At 46.4% G+C, this 15,706-nt stretch overlaps 1 long non-coding RNA gene across 1 annotated transcript; it reads right to left on the reverse strand.

Moving 5' to 3' along the window:
- Window positions 1-7,858: 7,858 nt before the first annotated feature.
- LOC140595596 (uncharacterized) lies at window positions 7,859-12,742 on the reverse strand. The gene is made up of 4 exons (XR_011997309.1): window positions 12,612-12,742; window positions 11,541-11,698; window positions 9,120-9,186; window positions 7,859-8,650 (listed from the first exon to the last, which is right to left on the reverse strand). It is a non-coding gene; the product is annotated as an uncharacterized lncRNA (long non-coding RNA).
- Between the last annotated feature and the right edge of the window lie 2,964 nt (window positions 12,743-15,706).

A 15,706-nucleotide genomic window follows, 5' to 3' on the forward strand; every position in this document is an offset into this window, starting at 1 on the left:
TGATCTCCAATAAAAATAATAATAAAATAAAAAATAAAATAAAAATAAAGACCTGAGAGGGAAAATATTCCCCTAAAATAAAGGTCAAAGACTTTTACGGATGAGGAAAACTGAGAAGACTTGTCAATAGCGTGCCTACAAGAAATACTAAAGGAAATCTTATCAGACTGAAGAGAAATGAAACAAGGTAGAAATTCAGAACTTTAGGCAGGAATCCAGACTACTGGAGGTAGTAATTACATGGATGAATATGAAAGATTCCTTCTGTATTTTTCTTAAATGATCTAAGAGTTGGGGATCCCTAGGTGGCTCAGCAGTTTAGTGCTGCCTTCGGCCCAGGGCGTGATCCTGGAGTCCCGGATCGAGTCCCACGTTGGGCTCCCTACATGGAGCCTGCTTTTCCCTCTGCCTGTGTCTCTGTCTCTGTCTCTGTTTCCATCTCTGTCTCTCTCTCTTTCTCTCTCTCTGTGTCTCTCATGAAAAGATAAAATCTTTTAAAAAAATAAAATAATCTGGGATCCCTGGGTGGCGCAGCGGTTTGGCGCCTGCCTTTGGCCCAGGGCGCGATCCTGGAGACCCGGGATCGAATCCCACATCAGGCTCCCGGTGCATGGAGCCTGCTTCTCCCTCCGCCTGTGTCTCTGCCTCTCTCTCTTTCTCTCTGTATGACTATCATAAATAAATAAAATTAAAAAAAATTTAAAAAAATAAAAAAATAAAAAAAAAAATAAAAAATAAAATAAAATAATCTAAGAGTCAATTTACAGCTTATAGCAACATTTAAGTAATATATTGTGGAAATAAATAAATAATATATTGTGGGATTTTTAACGTAGGTAGAAGATAAGTGGTCATATAATCAAAGTATATGGAAGAGTAATACCATTAGAAAATGATGCTGTTTTGAGATTCTCCCATTATTTCTGAAGTGTAAGATGGTGGTAAGTTAACATTGCATATGGTATTCCCTACCACACACACACACACACACACACACACACACAAAAGGAAAAACCACTTTTCTAGATAGAGGAATAGCCAAAAAGCCAATAAATAGAAGGAGGCACAATAGGGCACCTGGATGGTTCAGTCAGGTAAGCCTCTACCTTGATTTTGGCTCAGGTCGTGATCTCCGTGTCTTGAGACTGGTGAGCAGTGAGGAGTCTGCTTCTCCCTCCCCTCACTGCTCCTCTCTCAGCTCTCTCTCTCTCTCTCTCTCAAATAAATAAATAAATAATAAAATCTTTTTTAAAAAGATTCAAAAAAAGATTTTAAAAAAGATTTAAAATATTTAAAATAAAAACAATCTTTTTTTAATGGAGGTAGAAAATTAACAAAGATTCTATAAACACACATAAAAAAATAGATGGAAAAGAGGAACACAAGTATAAAGAACAGAAGCAATAATTAGAAAATAAATAGATATTGTAGATTTAAACTCAACCATATTACTTAGCACATTAAAATTAAGTGCTCTAATTAAAAGGCAAATCGCCAGACTGGATCACAAAGCAAGACTCCACAGTATTTTACAAGAGGCCAACTTTAGATATAAAAACACACAGACTGAAAGGAAAATGATGGGAAAACCTCCAGGCTCATCTTACACATGAGAAAGGAGGCCTAGCTCTGTTAACAGCTGACTTCAAACCGGAAAGGACAGCAAGAGACAAAGAGAAACATTCCAAAATAATAAAGGAGTCAATTCATGAAAAAGCCATAAGAATCCTAAAAACATGTATGCACTAAAAAATGAATCTTAAATCATAGGAAGCAAAAATCAGCAGATTTGAATTGGAAGACAAGCCCACTCTCCCCCTTCCCTCTCAGCCCATCGCTTTGACCGCTTCCCATAATGGGCTTTGGGGCACGGTACTGAAAGCTTCCTTTGTGCCAAGGGCCTCCTGCTCACTTCCTCTCCTCTTTGCTAGGGTGCTTATTGGGCAGTAACCTTCCTCATGATCTGTATAATATCACCCAATTCAGTCCATTTGCTCACATACCTAATATTTCCCCTACTGGTACACGAGTCAAGATTCATGAATATGAAGGCCGATCCCGCCCCCCAAAATCATTCATCTTTTTACCCATCATGGACTTTAATGCACCATTGGGCACATATTAAACCCTTGAAGGTAGGGACACCTGGGGGGTTCAGCGGGTGGAGCGTCTGCCTTCGGCCCAAGGAGTGATCCTGGGGTCCTGGGATCGAGTCCTGCATCAGGCTCCCTGCAAGGAGCCTGCTTCTCCCTCTGCCTGTATCTCTGCCTCTGTGTGTGCCTCTCATGAAGAAATACATAAATCTTTAAAAATAAATAAATAACCCCTTGTGGGTATGTGATCATTGAGCATCACTGCCCCCAACCAGCCTCTAGGGAATAATCTCATTGCAGCCCAATTTAAGGAAGGGAGCCTCAATGGCTTTCAGATTATACATAATCATCCACTGGGGCTGCCCTGCAGTGGGCACTGTAGATCACAGGAGACGACAGGCTGACTTTGGTGGCAGGGGGACTTGTGGGCACCAGCCTGCATTGGGCTAGGCGGGGAGAAGAGGCCTTGCAGGAGGAGAGGCGGGCTTTCCTGAGATGGACTTCCATTATCCCTCCCTATCCATGCACAGCTTTTGTGGAACTCAAAACAATAAGAAGCGTGTCCAAAAGCTCTGCCGAGCCTCCACGGAGACGACAGTGTGGACAGCCTACACACACAGAATCGGCACCTGAAGCTATCCTACAGATACACCCACAACGGCAGAGGTGAATGCAGGGGGATAGTCACTGAAGCCCAGAAGTCATTAAAATAAAATTAGAAATCACTTTATCAATAAGAAATTGGTTAAATTATGAAATGAACATAAAATGGAATGCTGTGCAAAGATGCCCCAAATATTGACTGAAGTAAAGTGACGTAGAGGTCATTTTTAGAATAGAATCATCCTTCAATGAAAAAGAAAAGATATACATGTATATAACTAAGAGATATATATGATTATAGAAAATATATCATGTTTGCAAATTCTGGAATATGTAAAATGATTTCATATATATATATATATATATACACGGAATATATAGAATATATTCCGGAAGGATATATAGGAAAGCATATCTGTAACAAAATGGTTACTTTGAGGGCAGGGGGCTAAAATCAGGGTATAATAGACTTCTCATTACAAAATTTTATTATTTTTTACTCAATTTATGTTCGACTTTCATAATTCTTAAAAATTGAGTGATTTTTTTTTTTGTCATGGAGAGTTTAGCTGGAAGAACTTATGGAATATTCTAGAACAAACCTACTGATTTAAGATACCGAACAAGGCCGCTGAAACTCGGGGATTTAAGTGATCTGTCCCAAGTCCCAGAGGCAATTAGAGCAGAGCTGGGCTGAGAACCCACATCCTCTGGTTCTGCTGCACTGCAGTTCAACCTTCGATTATCCACATGACCTACTGAGGTCCTACTCTGAAGGTAGCATTCATTAAGTGTAGACAGTGCCCGTGGGGATTTCTTTAAATAAACAAAGTACTGGTGTGAATGTAAAATGGTACAGCTACTTTAAGTTTTTATTTAAGTCATCTCTGCACCCAATGTGGGGCTTGAATTCTTGACCCCGAGATCAAGAGTCTCATGCTCTGGGGCACCTGGGTGGCTCAGTGGGTTAACCATCTGACTCTTGATTTCAGCTCAGGTCATGATCTCAGGGTTTTGAGTTGGAGCCCCTCGTGGGGCTCTGCACTGGGCATGGAGCCTGCTTGAGATTCTCTTTCTCCTCCTCTCCTGACCCCACTCTACCCAACCCCAGAGCATTGCATGCACACACTCTGTCTAAAGAAAAAGAGTCCTATGTTCTTCTGACTGAGTCAGGCAGGCACACCAAAAATGGCATAACTATACTTTGGAAAACAGCAGCAAGCTAAAAATGCAGCTACAGTACGATCCAGCAATTCCACTCCTAGGGTTACACTGTAGAGAAATGAAATGAAAACATAGGGGGAATGGGTGACGGGCACTGAGGGGGACACTTGACGGGATGAGCACTGGGTGTTTTTCTGTATGTTGGTAAATTGAACACCAATAAAAATTAATTTATTAAAAAAAAAAAGAAATGAAAACATACATCCACGCACAAACTTGCACATGAATTAGCAGCCTTATAATCATCAAAAAAGTGGACACAGTGCAGATATCCATCAAATGATGAATGGATAAACAAAACATGGTATGTCCGTATGTTGGAATATTATTCAGCCATAGAACGGAACAAAACACAAATATGCTACAACATGGGTGAACCTTGAAAACACTATGCTGAGTGAAACAAGCCAGACCCCAAAGATCTCACTGTATATGATCCCATTCATAAGAAAGTTCCAGAATGAGCAAATCCAAAGAGACAGAACGCAGGTTCATGGTTGCCTGGGGTTGGGGGAGTGAGGGGACTGGACGGGAGAGTGATGGCAAAGGGAGTGGAGGTTACTTTTCTGGATGATGGATGATGGGAGTGTTCTAAGCTAACTCTGCTGATGGCCGCCTGACTCAGGAACACGCTGACGGCCACTGAATTATATAAGGGCTTTGACTGGGTGAACTGTGTGGTGTGGCAAGTCTATTGCAGCAAAGCTGTTAAAATAAAAGTCTTGGCTCTGGAACTTCCCATGGGCCTGGAAGAAAGGGCTGGACATGGGGGTTCTAACAGAAAGGCTCAGACCAAGGCCTGAGACTTTGAGGAGTGGCCCCACCTGGACTCCTTTCTGCCCTGGGGGATGGGAAAGGGAGTGAGTAGGACAGGAGCGGTGTGGATGGGCCCCCAGGGGACCCACTGCCACTGGGAAGTGGAACCACTGGAGGCTCTAGGTCCAGACCATCTGTGCAGTTGCAGGATTCAAGGGACAAGGCCAAGGCCACGTCAGAAAGTAAACATGCAGCCTCCAGCCATGGGAGCCTCCAGCTGCCTGGGCTTGTGTCACAGGAGGGTCTACATAGACCATGAAGCCCCACATTCATTCCAGAACCTTCCTCTTCCAGATGCATGGGCTTCCCTTTTCTGAAATGCAGTCTCATTCTACAATCTCTAAAACCCAACCGTTTTTGCTCATTACTTTTCCAGGATCTATTGAGGAGCCTCCAGTGCCAGTCCTGTGCTGATCATTGGGTTTCTTCCAGCTGGTTCTTTTTTAGCTCCAGGCTTTCATTTTGGATCCCCACCCCCCACTCCGCCCCTGACAAGACACCATCCTCCCTTGGCTCCTCAATGATCAGTCCTTAGGTGCAGCCTGAATTCTTGACAAGGACCAAGCCAGACTTTAGAAATGTGGTTGCGGTTTGTGGGGCATCATTTCCTGGTGACATGTGTAAATCCAAGTCATGACAAGTAGTGTTACATAATGGATGGGTCTGTTCCTCCGTGGGGGTTTGCCCGGATTGTTATTTGCTCCCACGTACACTTCTTTCCCATTAAATACCAATCAGCCGGGGATCTTTCCATGAATTGTAACACCATTTTTAAAGTATCTTTTTCTATAACGAATATAAAGAGTAGAAGGATGCTTTGGAGCTTTCTGAAATCCAGCTGATCTCATGACTTTCAAATATGTCTACATGGCTTCACTTCTAAGAATCAGAAAAAAAATATATATTTTTCTGAAGCAATCTCGACTCATTCGTTAGCTCAAATGTCTGTGCTCTGTTCACAAGAGAATGATCCATGATGCTACAAGACAAATACTAACTGAGCCGTGTGACCTTTGGACCAGCCCTGATTTATTCTATAAAATGGGAATAATAATGTCACATACTTAACAGAGGTGTTTTTTTTTTTAAATGAAGAATGTGTGGGAGCATTTAGGCCATGGCTGGCACAGGGGAACCACTCAGTGAAAGCTAGCTGCCATGTGATGTCATGTCATTTACTCTCTACACAAAGGTTAGTGTAGGAGGGAGCGGCGAGGGAGGAGATTTGAACACAAGGCCGCGCAACCTCAGTGTGCAGAACGTTGTTACACTTTCCGCAGCACATAAAGTCCTCAGCCCAAGGCCTAGCGCTCAGGAAACATCACATACGTGCAATAAATCATAGTGAGCATGGCTATAAACCAGGGTCTGCTCGAGCCGGGGTTTCACAACTGGATCTAAACAAATCTGCAGATGCATAAAGACCCAAATACAAAGGGGAAAAAAAACTGTTTTAGAATAATGAATTATGACCCTTTCCCTTCATTTTATAAAGTCAAATAAACATCTGGGAGGAAGGAAAGCATTGTGAAGGAGGTTTATAATCATTGTAAGTGGAGATAGGGCATTCTGGAAGCGTGAGCATTCTTAGAGACCGTCACAGAATAGCGATGCCCCAATGGAAGCTAAGGGGAAGCTCGGGTATTTGTTCCAAGACCATCCGAGGGACCTCTCCTCAGATAAGTTAACATACAAAACAATAAAAAAAAGGAAACCCCACAATTTCTGCCCTCTTTTTTTTTTTTTTTTTTGGAAAGCTTGAGAAATGTACCAGTTTGGAGGAACAATCATAAAGAACTAAAGATCATTTCCTATTTTTTTACTGAGATGTTATGGCCAGCTCTCACTCACAGTGGACAAGAAGGAAGGCTTGTAAGAAAAATAAAATGGATTAATAGTTTAAAAAAATAATAATAATAAAGTTAGCTCTCTCAAGGGTCAGAGCCAAAAGGTTCCTGAAAGTGAGGACCCCAATAGCACAGGTCATGTCCTTCTCTGTCCCCAAAACCCTGAAATGCTTCCTATTTCTTGACAAGGGTCTAGCACCACAGGGTGACAGTTCACTAAAAGCTTTCTAGGTGCTAGGTGGGTACTGTGCAAAGTGCTTCTCGGACATGGCTCCTAGCACCCAGCCTCAGGGATTACCGATGCCAGGGCCTGGATTCCGATCCAACATGGGCACCCTCACCCCCACCCCAGGGTACAGAACTGCTGGCGAGCCTCGCTACCTGTTACTACAAATCTTTATAACAACTCCCGTGTTTTCCTGCCCCTATCTCTTTGCTTCTGTTGTTCTCTCTGCAAAAATGCCACCCCACCCAGTCTGCTGAAAGCCAATCCCTCCCCCCGAGAGACAGTTGCACCCTCACCACATCCCCCGACCTCTCAAGTTCCTCAACTGTGCCCCTACCTGCCTTTCCACATGTATGACATCTGGTGCCTCTCTTAATGAAACCAGAAGGGTATATGGAGGCTCACAGTGTCCTGGAAAGTGCTGATGCTTTCCCACCAGATTTTGAATCTCGCCTCTGCTTTCCATTCGCTATGTGATCTTGGATAAGCTCTTTAGATTTCCCATCTGTAAAATAGAGGCAACAATTCCCCTGCTTCCCCTGGTGGCAAGCTGGTATTTCTCTTGCTACCTGGTTAGGTTGTGTGAGACATGCCATGGACCATGTGTTACTCATCTTGTGTTTCCTGCTTGGCCCCATACACATGGTAGGACCTCTAGGACTCCCAGTCAAACTGAACTTTAATGCATGTCTCCCCCAGAACATAGAGTAAATGCTTACGTCGCCCTGGTCTATTCAGTCTGGATCTCCTAATACAGTTTTAATGCAATAAGAATTATTCAGAGTTAGGGCAGCCCGGGTGGCACAGCGGTTTAGCGCTGCCTTCAGCCCAGGGTGTGATCCTGGAGTCCCGGGATCCAGTCCCACGTCGGGCTCCCTGCATAGAGCCTGCTTCTCCCTCTGCCTGTGTCTCTGCCTCTCTTTCTCTCTGTGTGTGTCTCTCATGAATAAATAAAATCTCTTAAAAAATTTTTTAAAAAAAGAATCATTCAGAGTTATTAACTTTTAGTAACAGTCTTTGCAAAGAACATCTAAATCTTTAGTAGGAGCTGTGTTTACATAAATATTTATTGGTTTTAAGGATTTCAGGGTATGTTGTAACAATACTTCCAGGCATAGTTCCTATTATTGCTCAGAATAGACTGAATTTAATTTTTCATGTTCTGTTCTTAGTTATTAAGGACACATTGCCCTGCCCTGGTATCTCTGGAGCCACCAACATAAAAAAGCAAGCAGAGAAAGGACAGAATGATTCCAGGATCCTTGGTCAGCATTATCATTCACCAGCGCTGGGATTGTGGATGACTCAATAAATTCCTCTCGGCCTCTATTTCTACCTCTGTAAAGTGGGGGTATTACTAGTATCGCCCTTGCAGTGATGCTATGAGAATCCAGTCAGAAAGCGTAGGCAAAAGTGCCTGCTGACATGAAAGAAACACAATCTTAGTGATAATTATGGGCATTGCACTATTGCAGCTGTCTACCAAACACAACTCTGAGCTTCCTGGATATCTGGTCACGAGGGAAAACCACAATTTATATATTTAGTAAGAGGAAGCTTAACATTTCTTTGGGAAAGAAACTCTATGCTCAGGGGAATGTGCCATGCTGATACACACAGGAGAGCAGCAAATTTTCTAATGAATGATGTGTTGTGGGCCATCTTGGAAAGAACAGACATTCTTCTTGGAAGCATTTCTCACAGTGACACTTGAGAAAAGTTGAGAACATAGTATCGGCTCATCACTAAGTGAGGGAGCTCCTGGCAGCTGAATTTCCTGCTCCTGGCAGAGCGTTTCTTGGGCTGGAGAATTTCTCAATATCAGAGAATGGCTTCATTATCTATAGGTCCTCCGCACGGCACAAAACAGAGAGAGAGAAAGAGAGAAAGAGAACATTCGTCATCAGGTGTCAGCTTCACCTACTCAAAGGGCAGAGAATCTAGGATCCATGATTTCCTATAATAGTCTCATTTGACAAGCTAGAAAGAGATGAACATCTTTACTAAGACATAGCAGTTTGCCAAGAGAAAAATCCCTAACTAAAACACTCCCTGGTCCCAAAGAAAACCATTAAGCTACAATTTACAATGAGTAGCACAACCCTCATTTGGGTAATGCTCATATATTCAGCAAATGTGTACTGGACCTAACAATATTATTATTGGTAAAAGCATATAATAAACATAATAGCAAACATTTACTGAGCCATGAACAGTTGTGGACATTCGTGGTCTTAAATAGAGAGCTGGATGCCTGGTCTGTGCCCTGGGAGAAGGAGCTAGGAGAGGGCTGAAGGCCGGGATGGTTACCTTGAGGATGTGAAAGTAGATCTTGTAGCGAAGAACGGGGAGACCCAGTCTGCAGGATGAAAAATCCCTGCGTGTGAGGTAAACACGTTCAAGAAGTAGCGTGAAGGATTGCTCGTACTGGGCAGAGGGAGGTTCCAGTATTGACCCCCACCCGTGCAAAGAGCAAGTCTACAGTTGAGTATTTCACTGAAGTCAATCAAACATCACAAACACGTACCTGCATGTCTGGAATCTTCTATCTGACCAGCCCCCACCCTGTCCAAGCCATCGTCCTCTCTTCCTGGACAGTCATGGCCATTTCCTAACTGCCCCCTCCCACCATGCTCTGTACAGCGGCCAGAGTGAGCATTCTGGGTGGCAGATCTGACGTCGTCACTGCTCCCACTCGAAATGAGTCTGCAGTGGCCCCCACACCCTCAGGAAAAAGATGGGCTCTTCAGAAGGGCTCCAAAGACCCTTCCTGACCTGTTCCCACCAACCTCTCCAGACTCCGCTTCCCAGAGTTCCTCTGTCCTCTGAGGTCTCCTTCTGGACCCTCACCTCCTGGCCTGGCACAAGCCTCATCCACTTCCCTCCTCTCTCTTTGCCAGGCTGGCTTCTCATGCTTCTGGGTCACATTCATGAACCATCTCCCTGTCCCTGTGTGTTCCTCCCATGGTGAAGCCACCCCTCTAGCTACCATTGCCCATTGGTCCCGCCCAATTGTTGACAGTAACAGGCCAGTGGCAAGCTCAGGGTGGGTGTCCAGGAATGTTGAAGGAATGAGCATATCAAAGAAAGGCAGAAAAACACCAACAAGGCCAGCTCCGATTCCAGTCTAGACTAAACCACAGCAGGTGGAGGGGCCATCTGAGATCAACCAGCTCCTCGACTCTGCGGAGCCAAACCAACCACAGGCACTTTGTGTGAGAGGCCGGAGTTCCTCTTGTGTCCATTACAGTGATGTTTCTCTCTAACCCACACAAACACAAGTCTTCCTCCGTGGTACCATTCCTTCCTTTGAGATGAGTCCCACCCTCGTATTTTAAATGTCAGTACACTGCGTACTTCAGAGCATCTTCCTTCATGAGCTCTGAAGTGCCCATCCACAGAATGATCTACTACATAGCCTAGGCCCCAGGGTTTGAGGTGGGGTTTTTAGCCACTGTTACGCAATCAACTGATCTTTCCCTTCAGTGACATCTAGTTCAGTACAATCTCTCACTTAGACTGCGAAATATGGACTTCTCAGAATTTTGATGTTGAGTGTCCACTGTAAGTGAAAATAGTGGAATTGAATGGCCGTGGGTTTACCTACAATCACCTGAATCTCCCTCCCCTTCCCCATACACACACCATACACTCCAGGCATCTGGAACCTCCAGAGCGGGATTCAACACCAAGTTGGCCGAACCCAACAAGACTCACTGGGGATCTCAAGGAAAATGGATAGACTCGCTGAGTATGATCAGAAAGTCTGAACTGAAAACACCAACAATGCTTTGTTTCCACACAAAACATAGCCCCTTGGGAAATTACACTTGGGTGATTTATGGAATGTGGGCCTTTAGCTGTCTCACACTTTGCAGTGCCGACAAAGACAACAATAATGTATAATTGATTCCACTTGGATCTCAGCGAGTCAATAAAGAACTTTGTTTATACATAATTTTGTTGGGCAAATCTCCCAGATGGTACTGAAATGTTGCATTTTTAAGAAGTTGCGTTTGGTCCAGGAGGATCATAAATTATAAAGATAATGTGTCTTTTGTATCATTACAGTCATATAATTGTAATCACAATTAGAGTCACTGTGAGATCTAACTACATTCTATTTAAGTATTACTCTCAACATTTTTAAAGCTTCATTTATTTAAGAGCCAAAAGTCAAAATAAGGGCTACAGAACCCCTGAGCTCCGCCTGCTAATGCAAGGGTAATTTTACAAATTAAAATCTATCGTGAAAATAAAAATTTGCTATTCTTAACCATAGGAATCAGCAGCACAAATATAAACTTCAGTGGATTTAGGTTAAACTTTCTCAATCTATAGAAAGATGCTTTTTAGCTAGGTTCCTGGAAAACTAACACTTTATCTCTGCAATAATCTTCTACTCATCAAAACATGTAATTTGCGCTTTTATTAAAGATAAAATTATGTTTCTCTCTTATTGCTGCATCGCAAAAAAATGCTCGAACAGATTATCATGAAATTGGGAGGATAGGTTTGGCAGAACTTGGAAGGTTCCGGCTTATGAAATGCTTCTGGGGGCCCCTGGTGGGTTCACCTCAAAGAGGCTGGTGTCCCGGTGTGGCTGAGACTGGCACCCCAGCCCACCCCATCTGGTCCCTCCCCAAGGAGCCACAAGCCCTGCATACTAAGGCACTGTAGACAGAGAAAGCAAGCCGTAGTTTCAAAAATAAGCCCCCAAATGGAAATTACCCAGGCAGAGGCTCCAGATTGTAGGCGTTGGCTTATAAATCGAGCTGCTTCTCCGGAGGGTGACGCCGCGTTCACCTGCTCCAGGTGAGAGGCCTCGGGTACGAGTATCAGGATAGTTAATGATTCTCTCAAGTGATGGCAGGAAGCCCAGCTGCCTCCTGCACAGATGGGAGGAGATTCGGGGCAAGGGAAGAAGCCTTAGAGAAGGGACTAGAACAGCAGTTCTCAGACTTGAGGGAGCATCCCAATCACCGGCGGGACACGCTCATCCCAGATGGCGGGGCTGCACCCCCCAGAGATTCTGATTGGAGGCCGTGGAAGGGGGCCTGAGCCTTTGCAGTCCTAACGAGTCCCCAGATGCTGCTGCAGGTCCCGACACCACAGGTGTGAACACAGCACCCGAGCAGGGCCTGTTAGAAACGCAGACTCTCCAACCCACCCCAGAACCTACTGATTCAAATCCACAGCTTAACAAGGTTCTCCAGGTGGTTCGCGCACACATTAAAGTTTGGAAAGCACCATACTGCGTGATATTTAAGGCACTTTGGGTCCCTGGATTCAACTACTTCTGCAGCCAGATGGTTCCGATATGGGGGTGGGCGCCTGCGTGCGGGCACAGGTGTTTGCTGGAGAAGGGAAGGTGTGTTTGGCTCTCAGCCCTGGACGGCCTTTCCCCACCCCCTCTCCCCTCCTAGGCACACAGACCAAAGTAAGGCTGTGCATCTACCCTGCCAGGTAACCAGCTGATGCATGTGCCCCCAGCCAGTGCACCGATCCTCACACCATAGCAGCTGCCCGTCCTTGAGAGGCACCCCGACCCTGTGCCCGACATCAAGGTGGCAACAGTCCTGACTCCTTGGTCCCCCCACAGCATAGCCTCGGCCCACAGATGTTGGTGGGTTGACAGAAGGGCTGCTGGCCAAGGACCTGCGGTGAGACACACAGCACCTGCTCGTCCTGTGATCCCCCAAGCCCTCCCCAGCCCTGCCCCCCACCTTCACACCCAATTTCCCCCACCCCCCAGAGCCCATGTGGAGCACAGCCCACTTGTCCCAGACTCTCCCGACTCACAGCTCCTCTCTGGAAATGACTTGGTCCTGTTGCTTAGCCCCTGGAACACAGATGTTAGGGTCACAGTGGAGAGAAGGAACGGACAAGCTTTTTCTATAAAGGGCCAAATGGTTAATATTTTAGACTCTGTGAGCCACACAGTCTCCGTTATGCAACTTCTTAACTCAGCCCGTGTTGCTTAAAACCAGGCGTAGACGACATGTCAGCCAACAGGCATGGCCACGTTCCAACAAAACTTTATTTATGGACGCTGACATTTGAATTTCGTATAGTTTTCATGTATTACAAAATATTATTCCTCTTTTGATTTTTTTTCCCAACCATCCAAAAATGTAAAAGTTCTTATCGCATGGGCCATACAAATAACAGGAAACAGGCAGCAAGCTGGATTTGGCTCACGGGCCATAGCCTGACCTCATCGAGAGGGCAAGTACAAGGTTAAGGTCAGATCCTGGCTGGGTGTCTGACTGTGTGGCCTTAACCCACCCACTTAACCTCTTCCTAGCACCTGCTTCAGAGGGCTGCTGCCAAGGGGAAATGAGAGGACACAGGCTGTGCCTTAGTGACAAATACGTGGCGGTGGTTACTGTTGTTGTCACAGCTAATGGAGGGGCGCCTGGCTGGCTCAGTCGGCAGAGCACGAGGCTCTTGATCTCAGGGTCATGAGTTCAAGCCCCAGGTTGGGCGTGGAGCCTACTTAATCATTTAATTAAGCCAATGAAAACCAAGTTCAGGAAAGACCAAGGTGCTTTATTCAAGAAACAGGCCCCCATTTATTAAACACTGTTGAGAATATGGGCTCTTTAGAGGAGAGTGGGGTCTCTCCATGGTGCCCCAACTTGCAGGGGTTCTGTGGCTGCTGAGGTCCCCAGGAAGCCACACTAAAGCACCCAGGAGAATATAAAAAATAGTGAAAGGGAATAAAGGGGAAAGGAGAAAAAATAAGTGGGAAATATCAGAAAGGGAGACAGAACATGAAAGACTCTTAACTCTGGAAAACGAACTAGGGGTGGTGGGAGGGGAGGTGGGCGGGGGGTGGGGGTGACTGGGTGATGGGCACTGAGGGGGGCACTGATGGGATGAGCACCGGGTGTTATTCTAAATGTTGGTAAATTGAACACCAATAAAAAATAAATTTATTAAAAATAATAACAATAATAAAGCACCCAGGAGCTACCTGGGACGTGCCAGAAAGTAGGGCATGTGTAGACCTGGGCCGCAGTGGCCAGGATAAGCCCTAATCCAAACTTGTCTCAGAGGTAAGAGAGCCAAGGGGGGCCCTGAAGAGGCTGGAAATGGGTCTGGCTCTCCCCTCTGCGAGCCCTATGACAGCCTGGTAATTCAGCATCTCTGAACCTTGGCTGCATCATCTATCCTATATTTGCTAATTGGTTTGACAAATATTTATTGAATACCCACTCTGTGCCAGCTACTGCTGTCAGCGCTACAGGAACAAATGTAGAAGACATAAAAAATAGAGGGAGATGATGGATCTGGAGACAGATGAGAGTTGGGTGGATGGATAGACAGATAATAAATAGACGGGTGGATGGATGGTAGATAGTAACATAGCTGCCATCAGCAACTTCTTGGCTTAGGGGAATAGTTTGATGAGCTTGTTGGGTTGTGCCAGGTGAGGCCCGAAGGCTGCAGGGTCAGCCTGCAGGGGCGATTCTCCAGCTGGCTGCGGTAAGCTGGTGGGGGCGACGGGACTCTGGCCCACCGGACAGCCTGATTTACACAGGAAGGGGTCCCCATCCTCGTGACTGCCCAAATTTTCCAAAGAAACTAAAACTGTGGCAGTGCGCCAAATGTTCAATGTCGGGCCTCTGTCTCAAAAACGTATTAATGCTGGGGCCCAAACGATGCACACCTGTGAGCCGAACGTATCTGGCCTGGAGGCCACCAGTCGGTGATCTCTGATTCAGAAAGACACTGTAGAAGAGCAGACACACGGGGTGCAGCAGGGGTGTGAGGGGGGAGGACAGAGACGGAGGCTGATGGGGCGAGGCCAGGGCATCAGGCCAGCAGGCTCTGAAGGACAAAGACGCCTCATGTCAGTGCTGCGCTGCTCCGGCCGTGCCATCGACAACCTCATCCCGGGACAGACCTTGGGTGGATCCGCCTGGCGTGAGTGTTGTGGAAAGAGATGCAGGAAGGGGGCGGGGTGCCCGGCAAGAGCAGGAACCCAGAAGGCCCTGGAAATGGCAAAATCAGCGTGGATGAGGAACAGGAGATCGGGGTCCACGGGAGTGTCAAGGGCAGGGTGCCTCCAGCCGCAGCCGGGTTCAACAGCGGAGCGCAAAGCCTGGCCCCGTCCTCACCGGCTCTACCTGGACGGACAGACGACTCCGGCTCTGCTGACCTCATGGACCAAATCAGCTGATTATACACGAGGAGGGGCCTTCCCAGGCAGCTTCTGCGTGGCCAGGAGTTGTGCCTCAGAACATTTGGTCCTCAGGACACTTGGGGTGGGGGGGGGGGTTCACTCCCACAAGGAAAGCGAGGAGCGCACAGCGGACCGTGTGCCACAGTCGCAGAGTAAAGGGCACATCCTGAAATCCACCCCGGTCTGCCGGCCGGTTCCCTCCACTGTGAAGTTGTGTTTCTTGTCGTGTTGTTGTGCTGGTGTCGAAGCTCATCAGGAGAAGAGAGACACCGGCAAAGGTCAGCAGAGGTGGAGAGAGATGGCACAGCAGGCCCTGAGCGGGCATCTCCCAGCCACGCCCGTCCTCCTCTCTGTCCCCTGTCGCCGTTGCTGAAGGCCCGTGTGCTCGGGGCCGAAGCCCTGTTCTCCACCTGTACCTGTTGCGTGACCACAGACATGTCTCTTACTTCTTGGAGCCTCACCTCTGACGTGGGAGTAATAGCGTTCCCGTCCTTTCTGTGAAAGGTTATATGATGGAGAGCACTCAGGTAGGTCCTGCTGGGGAGAGGTTTCGTGCCTGGGTTGGGTTGGGTTTCATCTTTGGTGTTGGGGTGACCTTCTGCACCTCCTGCACGCCTCGGCTCAAGAAGGAAGCCCTGACTCTGCGACAGTCGTGAACCACCTCGTGTCACCCAACTCCTAATCTATGGCATGACTCATCATCACA

This window comes from Vulpes vulpes, chromosome 15 (assembly GCF_048418805.1).
Source record: "Vulpes vulpes isolate BD-2025 chromosome 15, VulVul3, whole genome shotgun sequence".
In the NCBI taxonomy this organism is placed as follows: domain Eukaryota; kingdom Metazoa; phylum Chordata; class Mammalia; order Carnivora; family Canidae; genus Vulpes; species Vulpes vulpes.